General features: G+C 45.5%; 21 non-coding genes across 21 annotated transcripts; 10 read left to right on the plus strand and 11 right to left on the minus strand.

Annotated features, from left to right (window-relative positions):
* Positions 1 to 171: 171 nt before the first annotated feature.
* TRNAR-ACG (transfer RNA arginine (anticodon ACG)) lies at positions 172 to 244 on the minus strand. The gene has a single exon. It is a non-coding gene; the product is annotated as a tRNA-Arg (tRNA).
* A 730-nt stretch (positions 245 to 974) lies between these two features.
* LOC144764591 (U6 spliceosomal RNA) lies at positions 975 to 1,081 on the plus strand. The gene has a single exon (XR_013596642.1). It is a non-coding gene; the product is annotated as a U6 spliceosomal RNA (small nuclear RNA).
* A 1,013-nt stretch (positions 1,082 to 2,094) lies between these two features.
* TRNAR-ACG (transfer RNA arginine (anticodon ACG)) lies at positions 2,095 to 2,167 on the minus strand. The gene has a single exon. It is a non-coding gene; the product is annotated as a tRNA-Arg (tRNA).
* Positions 2,168 to 2,884: 717 nt separating this feature from the next.
* Positions 2,885 to 2,991, plus strand: LOC144764795 (U6 spliceosomal RNA). Its single transcript, XR_013596825.1, has one exon. It is a non-coding gene; the product is annotated as a U6 spliceosomal RNA (small nuclear RNA).
* Positions 2,992 to 4,014: 1,023 nt separating this feature from the next.
* On the minus strand, positions 4,015 to 4,087 carry TRNAR-ACG (transfer RNA arginine (anticodon ACG)). The gene has a single exon. It is a non-coding gene; the product is annotated as a tRNA-Arg (tRNA).
* A 718-nt stretch (positions 4,088 to 4,805) lies between these two features.
* On the plus strand, positions 4,806 to 4,912 carry LOC144764885 (U6 spliceosomal RNA). The gene has a single exon (XR_013596911.1). It is a non-coding gene; the product is annotated as a U6 spliceosomal RNA (small nuclear RNA).
* Positions 4,913 to 5,935: 1,023 nt separating this feature from the next.
* Positions 5,936 to 6,008, minus strand: TRNAR-ACG (transfer RNA arginine (anticodon ACG)). Its single transcript has one exon. It is a non-coding gene; the product is annotated as a tRNA-Arg (tRNA).
* A 733-nt stretch (positions 6,009 to 6,741) lies between these two features.
* Positions 6,742 to 6,848, plus strand: LOC144765197 (U6 spliceosomal RNA). Its single transcript, XR_013597205.1, has one exon. It is a non-coding gene; the product is annotated as a U6 spliceosomal RNA (small nuclear RNA).
* A 1,013-nt stretch (positions 6,849 to 7,861) lies between these two features.
* Positions 7,862 to 7,934, minus strand: TRNAR-ACG (transfer RNA arginine (anticodon ACG)). The gene has a single exon. It is a non-coding gene; the product is annotated as a tRNA-Arg (tRNA).
* Positions 7,935 to 8,660: 726 nt separating this feature from the next.
* On the plus strand, positions 8,661 to 8,767 carry LOC144764592 (U6 spliceosomal RNA). The gene has a single exon (XR_013596643.1). It is a non-coding gene; the product is annotated as a U6 spliceosomal RNA (small nuclear RNA).
* Positions 8,768 to 9,780: 1,013 nt separating this feature from the next.
* Positions 9,781 to 9,853, minus strand: TRNAR-ACG (transfer RNA arginine (anticodon ACG)). Its single transcript has one exon. It is a non-coding gene; the product is annotated as a tRNA-Arg (tRNA).
* A 717-nt stretch (positions 9,854 to 10,570) lies between these two features.
* Positions 10,571 to 10,677, plus strand: LOC144764796 (U6 spliceosomal RNA). Its single transcript, XR_013596826.1, has one exon. It is a non-coding gene; the product is annotated as a U6 spliceosomal RNA (small nuclear RNA).
* Positions 10,678 to 11,700: 1,023 nt separating this feature from the next.
* On the minus strand, positions 11,701 to 11,773 carry TRNAR-ACG (transfer RNA arginine (anticodon ACG)). Its single transcript has one exon. It is a non-coding gene; the product is annotated as a tRNA-Arg (tRNA).
* Positions 11,774 to 12,491: 718 nt separating this feature from the next.
* On the plus strand, positions 12,492 to 12,598 carry LOC144764886 (U6 spliceosomal RNA). The gene has a single exon (XR_013596912.1). It is a non-coding gene; the product is annotated as a U6 spliceosomal RNA (small nuclear RNA).
* A 1,023-nt stretch (positions 12,599 to 13,621) lies between these two features.
* On the minus strand, positions 13,622 to 13,694 carry TRNAR-ACG (transfer RNA arginine (anticodon ACG)). The gene has a single exon. It is a non-coding gene; the product is annotated as a tRNA-Arg (tRNA).
* Positions 13,695 to 14,425: 731 nt separating this feature from the next.
* LOC144764593 (U6 spliceosomal RNA) lies at positions 14,426 to 14,532 on the plus strand. The gene has a single exon (XR_013596644.1). It is a non-coding gene; the product is annotated as a U6 spliceosomal RNA (small nuclear RNA).
* Positions 14,533 to 15,545: 1,013 nt separating this feature from the next.
* Positions 15,546 to 15,618, minus strand: TRNAR-ACG (transfer RNA arginine (anticodon ACG)). Its single transcript has one exon. It is a non-coding gene; the product is annotated as a tRNA-Arg (tRNA).
* Positions 15,619 to 16,816: 1,198 nt separating this feature from the next.
* LOC144765198 (U6 spliceosomal RNA) lies at positions 16,817 to 16,923 on the plus strand. The gene has a single exon (XR_013597206.1). It is a non-coding gene; the product is annotated as a U6 spliceosomal RNA (small nuclear RNA).
* A 1,013-nt stretch (positions 16,924 to 17,936) lies between these two features.
* TRNAR-ACG (transfer RNA arginine (anticodon ACG)) lies at positions 17,937 to 18,009 on the minus strand. The gene has a single exon. It is a non-coding gene; the product is annotated as a tRNA-Arg (tRNA).
* Positions 18,010 to 18,739: 730 nt separating this feature from the next.
* LOC144764594 (U6 spliceosomal RNA) lies at positions 18,740 to 18,846 on the plus strand. The gene has a single exon (XR_013596645.1). It is a non-coding gene; the product is annotated as a U6 spliceosomal RNA (small nuclear RNA).
* Positions 18,847 to 19,859: 1,013 nt separating this feature from the next.
* TRNAR-ACG (transfer RNA arginine (anticodon ACG)) lies at positions 19,860 to 19,932 on the minus strand. The gene has a single exon. It is a non-coding gene; the product is annotated as a tRNA-Arg (tRNA).
* Between the last annotated feature and the right edge of the window lie 184 nt (positions 19,933 to 20,116).

Here is a 20,116-nt window from a genome sequence, read left to right on the forward strand (position 1 = left end):
TAGAGTCAAGCAGCAAATGGGAAACGTTTAACTAGCCGTGGTCCTAATACTGCAGCTCTACCGTGGAACAACTGCTGGATGAGCCCTGCTGGAGAATATTGAACCTATAACAAGTCTGAGGTAAATAAGAATACCACAGGAACATAATGAAAAAGAGACCCACAACCCTTCCGAGCCAGATAGGAGTCGAACCTACAATCTTCTGATCCGTAGTCAGACGCGTTATCCATTGCGCCACTGGCCCTATGTGTTCACACCCATCTTTTTGTCCTTAAGAAGGCTAGAAAGCGTGTGTGTGTGTGTGTGTGTGTGTGTGTGTGTGAAGGCACAAGGAAACCCATCTGACCTCCTGAAAGTCTGTTCTGTGAGGTTTTCCTAAGTTGTACAAAGGACTTTAGGAGAAGGAAGGACCTAAAAGCTAGGCAAAATGGTCCTAGATCCAAGAAAATCTTTTAGATCAGGCTCAGTTTCTTAAATAGTCTGCGTTAACATAATCAGCTCCAGGTCTGTGTGGGGCTGAGCTTGTGAACTCCTTAGTAAGTAGGCGGGTACAACAAAAAGGAGTTTAATATTACAATACGGGTTAAAATTCTGATACCTTGTCGTAGGCTCACCTTGTCCAGGGACCCAAGCATGCTGCCTTTCCACACTCAGAGCACTTCACCTAACCTACTGTGCAGCTGTTTCGCCTTTATTATCAAAGTTCCACAGGCAGCGTGATGTCACAGTGCTCCTTGTCTGTAGCCCAAACCATGAGCCTTTGCAACCCTGGCATAATCTACATACTTACGGTGTGTGAAGTCTTGGACCACGAATGCAGTGAAGAATAATGGATTGCTACTCTTCATACATTTTTGCCCATTGGCTCAGATTTGAATGCTTACTGGCCACCTGAGCATCTCTGCCAGGCCACCCTATGTCTAGAGACTGTAGATTTAGAGAGTTTATAAACATTGTCAGTTCATCAATAAAGTGTGCTCGCTTCGGCAGCACATATACTAAAATTGGAACGATACAGAGAAGATTAGCATGGCCCCTGCGCAAGGATGACACGCAAATTCGTGAAGCGTTCCATATTTTTAACAGCTTTTAGGAGAGAAATCTTCTTTGTTTTCAAGACTAATTGAAATAATAAAGCAGGTTCCAGTCCTGTGTCATGTAATATGTATTTTTAAATTGTCTCTCCTGAACATTTTTAATGTATTTGCCTTGCAGTAAAGAAGGTGCGCTCTATGTCCAGCAGCATTTAGCAAGGAAGCCTGCAGGACTTCTGGGACTTTTCTTTCTCTTTTTCAGCCTCCCTGTCATTATTCTTCACCACCTCCAAATCTATACTGCTGCCAGTGATGAGTTGCTTTGTGGGAAGCAGGATAAAGAGAAGGGCAGGGCCTATGCAAATGATGGCCTCAGGGATGCCTGGGAGTCCCTTTTCAGCAGTACTGTTAAAATCTGCCTTGCAACCAGATTGGTCAGGTATGCTGAAAAACACCATGCCAGATTGGTCACCAGGTGTCTAGGCGCTTGGAGGACATATTGGGTCTACATCCCTCAGTTTCTGAGGTCCAAGAAATGTTCACCCTCCACCCTAATAGAGAGATCGTGGCCGATCGTGGCTGAGAGGGGAAGAAGGTAGCAGGGCAAGATGCTCATGGTTCTTCTCTAATAATGGACCAACTTCCTCTCTCTCCTTAACTGTGGTTCTGCCTGGCTACTGGGGCTACCAGTTGTAAGCCTGCAACCCACAAGGAGTTGGTTTGTCCCTCTCACAAATGTAAATGGGTAAGCATTCAATTGCACAAAGCTGCCTGCGTCCACAGACCCTCGCGCACACACACTTTTGTCAACAAGCTTTTTTATGTAGTTAAGAGAATCAGGGACCCAAGTTGAAATACAAAAGCAGCACACCACGTGACGGCCGTCACGTAGAGTCCAGCAGCAAATGGGAAACGTTTAACTAGCCGTGGTCCTAATACTGCAGCTCTACCGTGGAACAACTGCTGGATGAGCCCTGCTGGAGAATATTGAACCTACAACAAGTCTGAGGTAAATAAGAATACCACAGGAACATAATGAAAAAGAGACTTACAACCCTTCCGAGCCAGATAGGAGTCGAACCTACAATCTTCTGGTCCGTAGTCAGACGCGTTATCCATTGCGCCACTGGCCCTATGTATTCACACCCATCTTTTTGTCCTTAAGAGGGCTAGAAAGTGTGTGTGTGTGTGTGTGTGTGAAGGCACAAGGAAACCCATCTGACCTCCTGAAAGTCTGTTCTGTGAGGTTTTCCTAAGTTGTACAAAGGACTTTAGGAGAAGGAAGGACCTAAAAGTTAGGCAAAATGGTCCTAGATCCAAGAAAATCTTTTAGATCACGCTCAGTTTCTTAAATAGTCTGCGTTAACATAATCAGCTCCAGGTCTGTGTGGGGCTGAGCTTGTGAACTCCTTAGTAAGTAGGCCGGTACAACAAAAAGGAGTTTAATATTACAATACGGGTTAAAATTCAGACACCTTGTCGTAGGCTCACCTTGTCCAGGGACCCAAGCATGCTGCCTTTCCACACTCAGAGCACTTCACCTAACCTACTGTGCAGCTGTTTCGCCTTTAATATCAAAGTTCCACAGGCAGCGTGATGTCACAATGCTCCTTGTCTGTAGCCCAAACCATGAGCCTTTGCAACCCTGGCATGATCTACATACTTACGGTGTGTGAAGTCTTGGACCACGAATGCAGTGAAGAATAATGGAATGCTACTCTTCATACATTTTTGCCCATTGGCTCAGATTTGAATGCTTACTGGCCATCTGAGCATCTCTGCCAGGCCACCCTATGTCTAGAGACTGTAGATTTAGAGAGTTTATAAACGTGTCAGTTCATCAATAAAGTGTGCTCGCTTCGGCAGCACATATACTAAAATTGAAACGATACAGAGAAGATTAGCATGGCCCCTGCGCAAGGATGACACGCAAATTTGTGAAGCGTTCCATATTTTTAACAGCTTTTAGGAGAGAAATCTTCTTTGTTTTCAAGACTAATTGAAATATTAAAGCAGGTTCCAGTCCTGTGTCATGTAATATGTATTTTTAAATTGTCTCTCCTCAACATTTTTAATGTATTTGCCTTGCAGTAAAGAAGGTGCGCTCTATGTCCAGCAGCATTTAGCAAGGAAGCCTGCAGGACTTCTGGGACTTTTCTTTCTCTTTTTCAGCCTCCCTGTCATTATTCTTCACCACCTCCAAATCTATACTGCTGCCAGTGATGAGTTGCTTTGTGGGAAGCAGGATAAAGAGAAGGGCAGGGCCTATGCAAATGATGGCCTCAGGGATGCCTGGGAGTCCCTTTTCAGCAGTACTGTTAAAATCTGCCTTGCAACCAGATTGGTCGGGTATGCTGAAAAACACCATGCCAGATTGGGCACCAGGTCTCTAGGCGCTTGGAGGACATATTGGGTCTACATCCCTCAGTTTCTGAGGTCCAAGAAATGTTCACCCTCCACCCTAATAGAGAGGTCTTGGCCGATCGTGGCCGATCGTGGCTGAGAGGGGAAGAAGGTAGCAGGGCAAGATGCTCATGGTTCTTCTCTAATAATGGACCAACTTCCTCTCTCTCCTTAACTGTGGTTCTGCCTGGCTACTGGGGCTACCAGTTGTAAGCCTGCAACCCACAAGGAGTTGGTTTGTCCCTCTCACAAATGTAAATGGGTAAGCATTCAATTGCACAAAGCTGCCTGCGTCCACAGACCCTCGCGCACACACACTTTTGTCAACAAGCTTTTTTATGTAGTTAAGAGAATCAGGGACCCATGTTGAAATACAAAAGCAGCACACCACGTGACGGCCGTCACGTAGAGTCCAGCAGCAAATGGGAAACGTTTAATTAGCCGTGGTCCTAATACTGCAGCTCTACCGTGGAACAACTGCTGGATGAGCCCTGCTGGAGAATATTGAACCTACAACAAGTCTGAGGTAAATAAGAATACCACAGGAACATAATGAAAAAGAGACTTACAACCCTTCCGAGCCAGATAGGAGTCGAACCTACAATCTTCTGATCCGTAGTCAGACGCGTTATCCATTGCGCCACTGGCCCTATGTATTCACACCCATCTTTTTGTCCTTAAGAGGGCTAGAAAGTGTGTGTGTGTGTGTGTGTGTGAAGGCACAAGGAAACCCATCTGACCTCCTGAAAGTCTGTTCTGTGAGGTTTTCCTAAGTTGTACAAAGGACTTTAGGAGAAGGAAGGACCTAAAAGTTAGGCAAAATGGTCCTAGATCCAAGAAAATCTTTTAGATCACGCTCAGTTTCTTAAATAGTCTGCGTTAACATAATAAGCTCCAGGTCTGTGTGGGGCTGAGCTTGTGAACTCCTTAGTAAGTAGGCGGGTACAACAAAAAGGAGTTTAATATTACAATACGGGTTAAAATTCAGACACCTTGTCGTAGGCTCACCTTGTCCAGGGTCCCAAGCATGCTGCCTTTCCACACTCAGAGCACTTCACCTAACCTACTGTGCAGCTGTTTCGCCTTTAATATCAAAGTTTCACAGGCAGCGTGATGTCACAATGCTCCTTGTCTGTAGCCCAAACCATGAGCCTTTGCAACCCTGGCATAATCTACATACTTACGGTGTGTGAAGTCTTGGACCACGAATGCAGTGAAGAATAATGGATTGCTACTCTTCATACATTTTTGCCCATTGGCCCAGATTTGAATGCTTACTGGCCATCTGAGCATCTCTGCCAGGCCACCCTATGTCTAGAGACTGTAGATTTAGAGAGTTTATAAACATTGTCAGTTCATCAATAAAGTGTGCTCGCTTCTGCAGCACATATACTAAAATTGGAACGATACAGAGAAGATTAGCATGGCCCCTGCGCAAGGATGACACGCAAATTCGTGAAGCGTTCCATATTTTTAACAGCTTTTAGGAGAGAAATCTTCTTTGTTTTCAAGACTAATTGAAATAATAAAGCAGGTTCCAGTCCTGTGTCATGTAATATGTATTTTTAAATTGTCTCTCCTCAACATTTTGAATGTATTTGCCTTGCAGTAAAGAAGGTGCGCTCTATGTCCAGCAGCATTTAGCAAGGAAGCCTGCAGGACTTCTGGGACTTTTCTTTCTCTTTTTCAGCCTCCCTGTCATTATTCTTCACCACCTCCAAATCTATACTGCTGCCAGTGATGAGTTGCTTTGTAGGAAGCAGGATAAAGAGAAGGGCAGGGCCTATGCAAATGATGGCCTCAGGGATGCCTGGGAGTCCCTTTTCAGCAGTACTGTTAAAATCTGCCTTGCAACCAGATTGGTTGGGTATACTGAAAAACACCATGCCAGATTGGTCACCAGGTCTCTAGGCGCTTGGAGGACATATTGGGTCTACATCCCTCAGTTTCTGAGGTCCAAGAAATGTTCACCCTCCACCCTAATAGAGAGGTCTTGGCCGATCGTGGCCGATCGTGGCTGAGAGGGGAAGAAGGTAGCAGGGCAAGATGCTCATGGTTCTTCTCTAATAATGGACCAACTTCCTCTCTCTCCTTAACTGTGGTTCTGCCTGGCTACTGGGGCTACCAGTTGTAAGCCTGCAGCCCACAAGGAGTTGGTTTGTCCCTCTCACAAATGTAAATGGGTAAGCATTCAATTGCACACACCTGCCTGCGTCCACAGACCCTCGCGCACACACACTTTTGTCAACAAGCTTTTTTATGTAGTTAAGAGAATCAGGGACCCATGTTGAAATACAAAAGCAGCACACCACGTGACGGCCGTCACGTAGAGTCCAGCAGCAAATGGGAAACGTTTAACTAGCCGTGGTCCTAATACTGCAGCTCTACCGTGGAACAACTGCTGGATGAGCCCTGCTGGAGAATATTGAACCTATAACAAGTCTGAGGTAAATAAGAATACCACAGGAACATAATGAAAAAGAGACCCACAACCCTTCCGAGCCAGACAGGAGTCGAACCTACAATCTTCTGATCCGTAGTCAGACGCGTTATCCATTGCACCACTGGCCCTATGTGTTCACACCCATCTTTTTGTCCTTAAGAAGGCTAGAAAGCGTGTGTGTGTGTGTGTGTGTGTGTGTGTGTGTGTGTGAAGGCACAAGGAAACCCATCTGACCTCCTGAAAGTCTGTTCTGTGAGGTTTTCCTAAGTTGTACAAAGGACTTTAGGAGAAGGAAGGACCTAAAAGCTAGGCAAAATGGTCCTAGATCCAAGAAAATCTTTAAATCAGGCTCAGTTTCTTAAATAGTCTGCGTTAACATAATCAGCTCCAGGTCTGTGTGGGGCTGAGCTTGTGAACTCCTTAGTAAGTAGGCGGGTACAACAAAAAGGAGTTTAATATTACAATACGGGTTAAAATTCAGACACCTTGTCGTAGGCTCACCTTGTCCAGGGACCCAAGCATGCTGCCTTTCCACACTCAGAGCACTTCACCTAACCTACTGTGCAGCTGTTTCGCCTTTAATATCAAAGTTCCACAGGCAGCGTGATGTCACAATGCTCCTTGTCTGTAGCCCAAACCATGAGCCTTTGCAACCCTGGCATAATCTACATACTTACGGTGTGTGAAGTCTTGGACCACGAATGCAGTGAAGAATAATGGATTGCTACTCTTCATACATTTTTGCCCATTGGCTCAGATTTGAATGCTTACTGGCCATCTGAGCATCTCTGCCAGGCCACCCTATGTCTAGAGACTGTAGATTTAGAGAGTTTATAAACATTGTCAGTTCATCAATAAAGTGTGCTCGCTTCGGCAGCACATATACTAAAATTGGAACGATACAGAGAAGATTATCATGGCCCCTGCGCAAGGATGACACGCAAATTCGTGAAGCGTTCCATATTTTTAACAGCTTTTAGGAGAGAAATCTTCTTTGTTTTCAAGACTAATTGAAATATTAAAGCAGGTTCCAGTCCTGTGTCATGTAATATGTATTTTTAAATTGTCTCTCCTCAACATTTTTAATGTATTTGCCTTGCAGTAAAGAAGGTGCGCTCTATGTCCAGCAGCATTTAGCAAGGAAGCCTGCAGGACTTCTGGGACTTTTCTTTCTCTTTTTCAGCCTCCCTGTCATTATTCTTCACCACCTCCAAATCTATACTGCTGCCAGTGATGAGTTGCTTTGTGGGAAGCAGGATAAAGAGAAGGGCAGGGCCTATGCAAATGATGGCCTCAGGGATGCCTGGGAGTCCCTTTTCAGCAGTACTGTTAAAATCTGCCTTGCAACCAGATTGGTCAGGTATGCTGAAAAACATCATGCCAGATTGGTCACCAGGTCTCTAGGCGCTTGGAGGACATATTGGGTCTACATCCCTCAGTTTCTGATGTCCAAGAAATGTTCACCCTCCACCCTAATAGAGAGGTCTTGGCCGATCGTGGCTGAGAGGGGAAGAAGGTAGCAGGGCAAGATGCTCATGGTTCTTCTCTAATAATGGACCAACTTCCTCTCTCTCCTTAACTGTGGTTCTGCCTGGCTACTGGGGCTACCAGTTGTAAGCCTGCAGCCCACAAGGAGTTGGTTTGTCCCTCTCACAAATGTAAATGGGTAAGCATTCAATTGCACACACCTGCCTGCGTCCACAGACCCTCGCGCACACACACTTTTGTCAACAAGCTTTTTTATGTAGTTAAGAGAATCAGGGACCCATGTTGAAATACAAAAGCAGCACACCACGTGACGGCCGTCACGTAGAGTCAAGCAGCAAATGGGAAACGTTTAACTAGCCGTGGTCCTAATACTGCAGCTCTACCGTGGAACAACTGCTGGATGAGCCCTGCTGGAGAATATTGAACCTATAACAAGTCTGAGGTAAATAAGAATACCACAGGAACATAATGAAAAAGAGACCCACAACCCTTCCGAGCCAGATAGGAGTCGAACCTACAATCTTCTGATCCGTAGTCAGACGCGTTATCCATTGCGCCACTGGCCCTATGTGTTCACACCCATCTTTTTGTCCTTAAGAAGGCTAGAAAGCGTGTGTGTGTGTGTGTGTGTGTGTGTGTGAAGGCACAAGGAAACCCATCTGACCTCCTGAAAGTCTGTTCTGTGAGGTTTTCCTAAGTTGTACAAAGGACTTTAGGAGAAGGAAGGACCTAAAAGCTAGGCAAAATGGTCCTAGATCCAAGAAAATCTTTTAGATCAGGCTCAGTTTCTTAAATAGTCTGCGTTAACATAATCAGCTCCAGGTCTGTGTGGGGCTGAGCTTGTGAACTCCTTAGTAAGTAGGCGGGTACAACAAAAAGGAGTTTAATATTACAATACGGGTTAAAATTCTGATACCTTGTCGTAGGCTCACCTTGTCCAGGGACCCAAGCATGCTGCCTTTCCACACTCAGAGCACTTCACCTAACCTACTGTGCAGCTGTTTCGCCTTTATTATCAAAGTTCCACAGGCAGCGTGATGTCACAGTGCTCCTTGTCTGTAGCCCAAACCATGAGCCTTTGCAACCCTGGCATAATCTACATACTTACGGTGTGTGAAGTCTTGGACCACGAATGCAGTGAAGAATAATGGATTGCTACTCTTCATACATTTTTGCCCATTGGCTCAGATTTGAATGCTTACTGGCCACCTGAGCATCTCTGCCAGGCCACCCTATGTCTAGAGACTGTAGATTTAGAGAGTTTATAAACATTGTCAGTTCATCAATAAAGTGTGCTCGCTTCGGCAGCACATATACTAAAATTGGAACGATACAGAGAAGATTAGCATGGCCCCTGCGCAAGGATGACACGCAAATTCGTGAAGCGTTCCATATTTTTAACAGCTTTTAGGAGAGAAATCTTCTTTGTTTTCAAGACTAATTGAAATAATAAAGCAGGTTCCAGTCCTGTGTCATGTAATATGTATTTTTAAATTGTCTCTCCTGAACATTTTTAATGTATTTGCCTTGCAGTAAAGAAGGTGCGCTCTATGTCCAGCAGCATTTAGCAAGGAAGCCTGCAGGACTTCTGGGACTTTTCTTTCTCTTTTTCAGCCTCCCTGTCATTATTCTTCACCACCTCCAAATCTATACTGCTGCCAGTGATGAGTTGCTTTGTGGGAAGCAGGATAAAGAGAAGGGCAGGGCCTATGCAAATGATGGCCTCAGGGATGCCTGGGAGTCCCTTTTCAGCAGTACTGTTAAAATCTGCCTTGCAACCAGATTGGTCAGGTATGCTGAAAAACACCATGCCAGATTGGTCACCAGGTGTCTAGGCGCTTGGAGGACATATTGGGTCTACATCCCTCAGTTTCTGAGGTCCAAGAAATGTTCACCCTCCACCCTAATAGAGAGATCGTGGCCGATCGTGGCTGAGAGGGGAAGAAGGTAGCAGGGCAAGATGCTCATGGTTCTTCTCTAATAATGGACCAACTTCCTCTCTCTCCTTAACTGTGGTTCTGCCTGGCTACTGGGGCTACCAGTTGTAAGCCTGCAACCCACAAGGAGTTGGTTTGTCCCTCTCACAAATGTAAATGGGTAAGCATTCAATTGCACAAAGCTGCCTGCGTCCACAGACCCTCGCGCACACACACTTTTGTCAACAAGCTTTTTTATGTAGTTAAGAGAATCAGGGACCCAAGTTGAAATACAAAAGCAGCACACCACGTGACGGCCGTCACGTAGAGTCCAGCAGCAAATGGGAAACGTTTAACTAGCCGTGGTCCTAATACTGCAGCTCTACCGTGGAACAACTGCTGGATGAGCCCTGCTGGAGAATATTGAACCTACAACAAGTCTGAGGTAAATAAGAATACCACAGGAACATAATGAAAAAGAGACTTACAACCCTTCCGAGCCAGATAGGAGTCGAACCTACAATCTTCTGGTCCGTAGTCAGACGCGTTATCCATTGCGCCACTGGCCCTATGTATTCACACCCATCTTTTTGTCCTTAAGAGGGCTAGAAAGTGTGTGTGTGTGTGTGTGTGTGAAGGCACAAGGAAACCCATCTGACCTCCTGAAAGTCTGTTCTGTGAGGTTTTCCTAAGTTGTACAAAGGACTTTAGGAGAAGGAAGGACCTAAAAGTTAGGCAAAATGGTCCTAGATCCAAGAAAATCTTTTAGATCACGCTCAGTTTCTTAAATAGTCTGCGTTAACATAATCAGCTCCAGGTCTGTGTGGGGCTGAGCTTGTGAACTCCTTAGTAAGTAGGCCGGTACAACAAAAAGGAGTTTAATATTACAATACGGGTTAAAATTCAGACACCTTGTCGTAGGCTCACCTTGTCCAGGGACCCAAGCATGCTGCCTTTCCACACTCAGAGCACTTCACCTAACCTACTGTGCAGCTGTTTCGCCTTTAATATCAAAGTTCCACAGGCAGCGTGATGTCACAATGCTCCTTGTCTGTAGCCCAAACCATGAGCCTTTGCAACCCTGGCATGATCTACATACTTACGGTGTGTGAAGTCTTGGACCACGAATGCAGTGAAGAATAATGGAATGCTACTCTTCATACATTTTTGCCCATTGGCTCAGATTTGAATGCTTACTGGCCATCTGAGCATCTCTGCCAGGCCACCCTATGTCTAGAGACTGTAGATTTAGAGAGTTTATAAACGTGTCAGTTCATCAATAAAGTGTGCTCGCTTCGGCAGCACATATACTAAAATTGAAACGATACAGAGAAGATTAGCATGGCCCCTGCGCAAGGATGACACGCAAATTTGTGAAGCGTTCCATATTTTTAACAGCTTTTAGGAGAGAAATCTTCTTTGTTTTCAAGACTAATTGAAATATTAAAGCAGGTTCCAGTCCTGTGTCATGTAATATGTATTTTTAAATTGTCTCTCCTCAACATTTTTAATGTATTTGCCTTGCAGTAAAGAAGGTGCGCTCTATGTCCAGCAGCATTTAGCAAGGAAGCCTGCAGGACTTCTGGGACTTTTCTTTCTCTTTTTCAGCCTCCCTGTCATTATTCTTCACCACCTCCAAATCTATACTGCTGCCAGTGATGAGTTGCTTTGTGGGAAGCAGGATAAAGAGAAGGGCAGGGCCTATGCAAATGATGGCCTCAGGGATGCCTGGGAGTCCCTTTTCAGCAGTACTGTTAAAATCTGCCTTGCAACCAGATTGGTCGGGTATGCTGAAAAACACCATGCCAGATTGGGCACCAGGTCTCTAGGCGCTTGGAGGACATATTGGGTCTACATCCCTCAGTTTCTGATGTCCAAGAAATGTTCACCCTCCACCCTAATAGAGAGGTCTTGGCCGATCGTGGCCGATCGTGGCTGAGAGGGGAAGAAGGTAGCAGGGCAAGATGCTCATGGTTCTTCTCTAATAATGGACCAACTTCCTCTCTCTCCTTAACTGTGGTTCTGCCTGGCTACTGGGGCTACCAGTTGTAAGCCTGCAACCCACAAGGAGTTGGTTTGTCCCTCTCACAAATGTAAATGGGTAAGCATTCAATTGCACAAAGCTGCCTGCGTCCACAGACCCTCGCGCACACACACTTTTGTCAACAAGCTTTTTTATGTAGTTAAGAGAATCAGGGACCCATGTTGAAATACAAAAGCAGCACACCACGTGACGGCCGTCACGTAGAGTCCAGCAGCAAATGGGAAACGTTTAATTAGCCGTGGTCCTAATACTGCAGCTCTACCGTGGAACAACTGCTGGATGAGCCCTGCTGGAGAATATTGAACCTACAACAAGTCTGAGGTAAATAAGAATACCACAGGAACATAATGAAAAAGAGACTTACAACCCTTCCGAGCCAGATAGGAGTCGAACCTACAATCTTCTGATCCGTAGTCAGACGCGTTATCCATTGCGCCACTGGCCCTATGTATTCACACCCATCTTTTTGTCCTTAAGAGGGCTAGAAAGTGTGTGTGTGTGTGTGTGTGTGAAGGCACAAGGAAACCCATCTGACCTCCTGAAAGTCTGTTCTGTGAGGTTTTCCTAAGTTGTACAAAGGACTTTAGGAGAAGGAAGGACCTAAAAGTTAGGCAAAATGGTCCTAGATCCAAGAAAATCTTTTAGATCACGCTCAGTTTCTTAAATAGTCTGCGTTAACATAATAAGCTCCAGGTCTGTGTGGGGCTGAGCTTGTGAACTCCTTAGTAAGTAGGCGGGTACAACAAAAAGGAGTTTAATATTACAATACGGGTTAAAATTCAGACACCTTGTCGTAGGCTCACCTTGTCCAGGGTCCCAAGCATGCTGCCTTTCCACACTCAGAGCACTTCACCTAACCTACTGTGCAGCTGTTTCGCCTTTAATATCAAAGTTTCACAGGCAGCGTGATGTCACAATGCTCCTTGTCTGTAGCCCAAACCATGAGCCTTTGCAACCCTGGCATAATCTACATACTTACGGTGTGTGAAGTCTTGGACCACGAATGCAGTGAAGAATAATGGATTGCTACTCTTCATACATTTTTGCCCATTGGCCCAGATTTGAATGCTTACTGGCCATCTGAGCATCTCTGCCAGGCCACCCTATGTCTAGAGACTGTAGATTTAGAGAGTTTATAAACATTGTCAGTTCATCAATAAAGTGTGCTCGCTTCTGCAGCACATATACTAAAATTGGAACGATACAGAGAAGATTAGCATGGCCCCTGCGCAAGGATGACACGCAAATTCGTGAAGCGTTCCATATTTTTAACAGCTTTTAGGAGAGAAATCTTCTTTGTTTTCAAGACTAATTGAAATAATAAAGCAGGTTCCAGTCCTGTGTCATGTAATATGTATTTTTAAATTGTCTCTCCTCAACATTTTGAATGTATTTGCCTTGCAGTAAAGAAGGTGCGCTCTATGTCCAGCAGCATTTAGCAAGGAAGCCTGCAGGACTTCTGGGACTTTTCTTTCTCTTTTTCAGCCTCCCTGTCATTATTCTTCACCACCTCCAAATCTATACTGCTGCCAGTGATGAGTTGCTTTGTAGGAAGCAGGATAAAGAGAAGGGCAGGGCCTATGCAAATGATGGCCTCAGGGATGCCTGGGAGTCCCTTTTCAGCAGTACTGTTAAAATCTGCCTTGCAACCAGATTGGTTGGGTATACTGAAAAACACCATGCCAGATTGGTCACCAGGTCTCTAGGCGCTTGGAGGACATATTGGGTCTACATCCCTCAGTTTCTGAGGTCCAAGAAATGTTCACCCTCCACCCTAATAGAGAGGTCTTGGCCGATCGTGGCCGATCGTGGCTGAGAGGGGAAGAAGGTAGCAGGGCAAGATGCTCATGGTTCTTCTCTAATAATGGACCAACTTCCTCTCTCTCCTTAACTGTGGTTCTGCCTGGCTACTGGGGCTACCAGTTGTAAGCCTGCAGCCCACAAGGAGTTGGTTTGTCCCTCTCACAAATGTAAATGGGTAAGCATTCAATTGCACACACCTGCCTGCGTCCACAGACCCTCGCGCACACACACTTTTGTCAACAAGCTTTTTTATGTAGTTAAGAGAATCAGGGACCCATGTTGAAATACAAAAGCAGCACACCACGTGACGGCCGTCACGTAGAGTCCAGCAGCAAATGGGAAACGTTTAACTAGCCGTGGTCCTAATACTGCAGCTCTACCGTGGAACAACTGCTGGATGAGCCCTGCTGGAGAATATTGAACCTATAACAAGTCTGAGGTAAATAAGAATACCACAGGAACATAATGAAAAAGAGACCCACAACCCTTCCGAGCCAGACAGGAGTCGAACCTACAATCTTCTGATCCGTAGTCAGACGCGTTATCCATTGCACCACTGGCCCTATGTGTTCACACCCATCTTTTTGTCCTTAAGAAGGCTAGAAAGCGTGTGTGTGTGTGTGTGTGTGTGTGTGTGTGTGTGAAGGCACAAGGAAACCCATCTGACCTCCTGAAAGTCTGTTCTGTGAGGTTTTCCTAAGTTGTACAAAGGACTTTAGGAGAAGGAAGGACCTAAAAGCTAGGCAAAATGGTCCTAGATCCAAGAAAATCTTTAAATCAGGCTCAGTTTCTTAAATAGTCTGCGTTAACATAATCAGCTCCAGGTCTGTGTGGGGCTGAGCTTGTGAACTCCTTAGTAAGTAGGCGGGTACAACAAAAAGGAGTTTAATATTACAATACGGGTTAAAATTCAGACACCTTGTCGTAGGCTCACCTTGTCCAGGGACCCAAGCATGCTGCCTTTCCACACTCAGAGCACTTCACCTAACCTACTGTGCAGCTGTTTCGCCTTTAATATCAAAGTTCCACAGGCAGCGTGATGTCACAATGCTCCTTGTCTGTAGCCCAAACCATGAGCCTTTGCAACCCTGGCATAATCTACATACTTACGGTGTGTGAAGTCTTGGACCACGAATGCAGTGAAGAATAATGGATTGCTACTCTTCATACATTTTTGCCCATTGGCTCAGATTTGAATGCTTACTGGCCATCTGAGCATCTCTGCCAGGCCACCCTATGTCTAGAGACTGTAGATTTAGAGAGTTTATAAACATTGTCAGTTCATCAATAAAGTGTGCTCGCTTCGGCAGCACATATACTAAAATTGGAACGATACAGAGAAGATTAGCATGGCCCCTGCGCAAGGATGACACGCAAATTCGTGAAGCGTTCCATATTTTTAACAGCTTTTAGGAGAGAAATCTTCTTTGTTTTCAAGACTAATTGAAATAATAAAGCAGGTTCCAGTCCTGTGTCATGTAATATGTATTTTTAAATTGTCTCTCCTCAACATTTTTAATGTATTTGCCTTGCAGTAAAGAAGGTGCGCTCTATGTCCAGCAGCATTTAGCAAGGAAGCCTGCAGGACTTCTGGGACTTTTCTTTCTCTTTTTCAGCCTCCCTGTCATTATTCTTCACCACCTCCAAATCTATACTGCTGCCAGTGATGAGTTGCTTTGTGGGAAGCAGGATAAAGAGAAGGGCAGGGCCTATGCAAATGATGGCCTCAGGGATGCCTGGGAGTCCCTTTTCAGCAGTACTGTTAAAATCTGCCTTGCAACCAGATTGGTCAGGTATGCTGAAAAACATCATGCCAGATTGGTCACCAGGTCTCTAGGCGCTTGGAGGACATATTGGGTCTACATCACTCAGTTTCTGAGGTCCAAGAAATGTTCACCCTCCACCCTAATAGAGAGGTCTTGGCCGATCGTGGCTGAGAGGGGAAGAAGGTAGCAGGGCAAGATGCTCATGGTTCTTCTCTAATAATGGACCAACTTCCTCTCTCTCCTTAACTGTGGTTCTGCCTGGCTACTGGGGCTACCAGTTGTAAGCCTGCAGCCCACAAGGAGTTGGTTTGTCCCTCTCACAAATGTAAATGGGTAAGCATTCAATTGCACACACCTGCCTGCGTCCACAGACCCTCGCGCACACACACTTTTGTCAACAAGCTTTTTTATGTAGTTAAGAGAATCAGGGACCCATGTTGAAATACAAAAGCAGCACACCACGTGACGGCCGTCACGTAGAGTCCAGCAGCAAATGGGAAACGTTTAACTAGCCGTGGTCCTAATACTGCAGCTCTACCATGGAACAACTGCTGGATGAGCCCTGCTGGAGAATATTGAACCTATAACAAGTCTGAGGTAAATAAGAATATCACAGGAACATAATGAAAAAGAGACCCACAACCCTTCCGAGCCAGATAGGAGTCAAACCTACAATCTTCTGATCCGTAGTCAGACGCGTTATCCATTGCGCCACTGGCCCTATGTGTTCACACCCATCTTTTTGTCCTTAAGAAGGCTAGAAAGCGTGTGTGTGTGTGTGTGTGTGTGTGTGTGTGTGTGTGTGTGTGTGTGTGTGTGTGTGTGTGTGTGTGTGTGTGTGTGTGTGTGTGTGTGTGTGTGTGTGTGTGTGTGTGTGTGTGTGTGTGTGTGTGTGTGTGTGTGTGTGTGTGTGTGTGTGTGTGTGTGTGTGTGTGTGTGTGTGTGTGTGTGTGTGTGTGTGTGTGTGTGTGTGTGTGTGTGTGTGTGTGTGTGTGTGTGTGTGTGTGTGTGTGTGTGTGTGTGTGTGTGTGTGTGTGTGTGTGTGTGTGTGTGTGTGTGTGTGTGTGTGTGTGTGTGTGTGTGTGTGTGTGTGTGTGTGTGTGTGTGTGTGTGTGTGTGTGTGTGTGTGTGTGTGTGTGTGTGTGTGTGTGTGTGTGTGTGTGTGTGTGTGTGTGTGTGTGTGTGTGTGTGTGTGTGTGTGTGTGTGTGTGTGTGTGTGTGTGTGTGTGTGTGTGTGTGTGTGTGTGTGTGTGTGTGTGTGTGTGTGAAGGCACAAGGAAACCCATCTGACCTCCTGAAAGTCTGTTCTGTGAGGTTTTCCTAAGTTGTACAAAGGACTTTAGGAGAAGGAAGGACCTAAAAGCTAGGCAAAATGGTCCTAGATCCAAGAAAATCTTTTAGATCAGGCTCAGTTTCTTAAATAGTCTGCGTTAACATAATCAGCTCCAGGTCTGTGTGGGGCTGAGCTTGTGAACTCCTTAGTAAGTAGGCGGGTACAACAAAAAGGAGTTTAATATTACAATACAGGTTAAAATTCAGACACCTTGTCGTAGGCTCACCTTGTCCAGGGACCCAAGCATGCTGCCTTTCCACACTCAGAGCACTTCACCTAACCTACTGTGCAGCTGTTTCGCCTTTAATATCAAAGTTCCACAGGCAGCGTGATGTCACAATGCTCCTTGTCTGTAGCCCAAACCATGAGCCTTTGCAACCCTGGCATAATCTACATACTTACGGTGTGTGAAGTCTTGGACCACGAATGCAGTGAAGAATAATGGATTGCTACTCTTCATACATTTTTGCCCATTGGCTCAGATTTGAATGCTTACTGGCCATCTGAGCATCTCTGCCAGGCCACCCTATGTCTAGAGACTGTAGATTTAGAGAGTTTATAAACATTGTCAGTTCATCAATAAAGTGTGCTCGCTTCGGCAGCACATATACTAAAATTGGAACGATACAGAGAAGATTATCATGGCCCCTGCGCAAGGATGACACGCAAATTCGTGAAGCGTTCCATATTTTTAACAGCTTTTAGGAGAGAAATCTTCTTTGTTTTCAAGACTAATTGAAATATTAAAGCAGGTTCCAGTCCTGTGTCATGTAATATGTATTTTTAAATTGTCTCTCCTCAACATTTTTAATGTATTTGCCTTGCAGTAAAGAAGGTGCGCTCTATGTCCAGCAGCATTTAGCAAGGAAGCCTGCAGGACTTCTGGGACTTTTCTTTCTCTTTTTCAGCCTCCCTGTCATTATTCTTCACCACCTCCAAATCTATACTGCTGCCAGTGATGAGTTGCTTTGTGGGAAGCAGGATAAAGAGAAGGGCAGGGCCTATGCAAATGATGGCCTCAGGGATGCCTGGGAGTCCCTTTTCAGCAGTACTGTTAAAATCTGCCTTGCAACCAGATTGGTCAGGTATGCTGAAAAACATCATGCCAGATTGGTCACCAGGTCTCTAGGCGCTTGGAGGACATATTGGGTCTACATCCCTCAGTTTCTGATGTCCAAGAAATGTTCACCCTCCACCCTAATAGAGAGGTCTTGGCCGATCGTGGCTGAGAGGGGAAGAAGGTAGCAGGGCAAGATGCTCATGGTTCTTCTCTAATAATGGACCAACTTCCTCTCTCTCCTTAACTGTGGTTCTGCCTGGCTACTGGGGCTACCAGTTGTAAGCCTGCAGCCCACAAGGAGTTGGTTTGTCCCTCTCACAAATGTAAATGGGTAAGCATTCAATTGCACACACCTGCCTGCGTCCACAGACCCTCGCGCACACACACTTTTGTCAACAAGCTTTTTTATGTAGTTAAGAGAATCAGGGACCCATGTTGAAATACAAAAGCAGCACACCACGTGACGGCCGTCACGTAGAGTCAAGCAGCAAATGGGAAACGTTTAACTAGCCGTGGTCCTAATACTGCAGCTCTACCGTGGAACAACTGCTGGATGAGCCCTGCTGGAGAATATTGAACCTATAACAAGTCTGAGGTAAATAAGAATACCACAGGAACATAATGAAAAAGAGACCCACAACCCTTCCGAGCCAGATAGGAGTCGAACCTACAATCTTCTGATCCGTAGTCAGACGCGTTATCCATTGCGCCACTGGCCCTATGTGTTCACACCCATCTTTTTGTCCTTAAGAAGGCTAGAAAGCGTGTGTGTGTGTGTGTGTGTGTGTGTGTGTGTGAAGGCACAAGGAAACCCATCTGACCTCCTGAAAGTCTGTTCTGTGAGGTTTTCCTAAGTTGTACAAAGGACTTTAGGAGAAGGAAGGACCTAAAAGCTAGGCAAAATGGTCCTAGATCCAAGAAAATCTTTTAGATCAGGCTCAGTTTCTTAAATAGTCTGCGTTAACATAATCAGCTCCAGGTCTGTGTGGGGCTGAGCTTGTGAACTCCTTAGTAAGTAGGCGGGTACAACAAAAAGGAGTTTAATATTACAATACGGGTTAAAATTCTGATACCTTGTCGTAGGCTCACCTTGTCCAGGGACCCAAGCATGCTGCCTTTCCACACTCAGAGCACTTCACCTAACCTACTGTGCAGCTGTTTCGCCTTTATTATCAAAGTTCCACAGGCAGCGTGATGTCACAGTGCTCCTTGTCTGTAGCCCAAACCATGAGCCTTTGCAACCCTGGCATAATCTACATACTTACGGTGTGTGAAGTCTTGGACCACGAATGCAGTGAAGAATAATGGATTGCTACTCTTCATACATTTTTGCCCATTGGCTCAGATTTGAATGCTTACTGGCCACCTGAGCATCTCTGCCAGGCCACCCTATGTCTAGAGACTGTAGATTTAGAGAGTTTATAAACATTGTCAGTTCATCAATAAAGTGTGCTCGCTTCGGCAGCACATATACTAAAATTGGAACGATACAGAGAAGATTAGCATGGCCCCTGCGCAAGGATGACACGCAAATTCGTGAAGCGTTCCATATTTTTAACAGCTTTTAGGAGAGAAATCTTCTTTGTTTTCAAGACTAATTGAAATAATAAAGCAGGTTCCAGTCCTGTGTCATGTAATATGTATTTTTAAATTGTCTCTCCTGAACATTTTTAATGTATTTGCCTTGCAGTAAAGAAGGTGCGCTCTATGTCCAGCAGCATTTAGCAAGGAAGCCTGCAGGACTTCTGGGACTTTTCTTTCTCTTTTTCAGCCTCCCTGTCATTATTCTTCACCACCTCCAAATCTATACTGCTGCCAGTGATGAGTTGCTTTGTGGGAAGCAGGATAAAGAGAAGGGCAGGGCCTATGCAAATGATGGCCTCAGGGATGCCTGGGAGTCCCTTTTCAGCAGTACTGTTAAAATCTGCCTTGCAACCAGATTGGTCAGGTATGCTGAAAAACACCATGCCAGATTGGTCACCAGGTGTCTAGGCGCTTGGAGGACATATTGGGTCTACATCCCTCAGTTTCTGAGGTCCAAGAAATGTTCACCCTCCACCCTAATAGAGAGATCGTGGCCGATCGTGGCTGAGAGGGGAAGAAGGTAGCAGGGCAAGATGCTCATGGTTCTTCTCTAATAATGGACCAACTTCCTCTCTCTCCTTAACTGTGGTTCTGCCTGGCTACTGGGGCTACCAGTTGTAAGCCTGCAACCCACAAGGAGTTGGTTTGTCCCTCTCACAAATGTAAATGGGTAAGCATTCAATTGCACAAAGCTGCCTGCGTCCACAGACCCTCGCGCACACACACTTTTGTCAACAAGCTTTTTTATGTAGTTAAGAGAATCAGGGACCCAAGTTGAAATACAAAAGCAGCACACCACGTGACGGCCGTCACGTAGAGTCCAGCAGCAAATGGGAAACGTTTAACTAGCCGTGGTCCTAATACTGCAGCTCTACCGTGGAACAACTGCTGGATGAGCCCTGCTGGAGAATATTGAACCTACAACAAGTCTGAGGTAAATAAGAATACCACAGGAACATAATGAAAAAGAGACTTACAACCCTTCCGAGCCAGATAGGAGTCGAACCTACAATCTTCTGGTCCGTAGTCAGACGCGTTATCCATTGCGCCACTGGCCCTATGTATTCACACCCATCTTTTTGTCCTTAAGAGGGCTAGAAAGTGTGTGTGTGTGTGTGTGTGTGTGAAGGCACAAGGAAACCCATCTGACCTCCTGAAAGTCTGTTCTGTGAGGTTTTCCTAAGTTGTACAAAGGACTTTAGGAGAAGGAAGGACCTAAAAGTTAGGCAAAATGGTCCTAGA

This window comes from Lissotriton helveticus, chromosome 6, assembly GCF_964261635.1.
Source record: "Lissotriton helveticus chromosome 6, aLisHel1.1, whole genome shotgun sequence".
Lineage (NCBI taxonomy): Eukaryota > Metazoa > Chordata > Amphibia > Caudata > Salamandridae > Lissotriton > Lissotriton helveticus.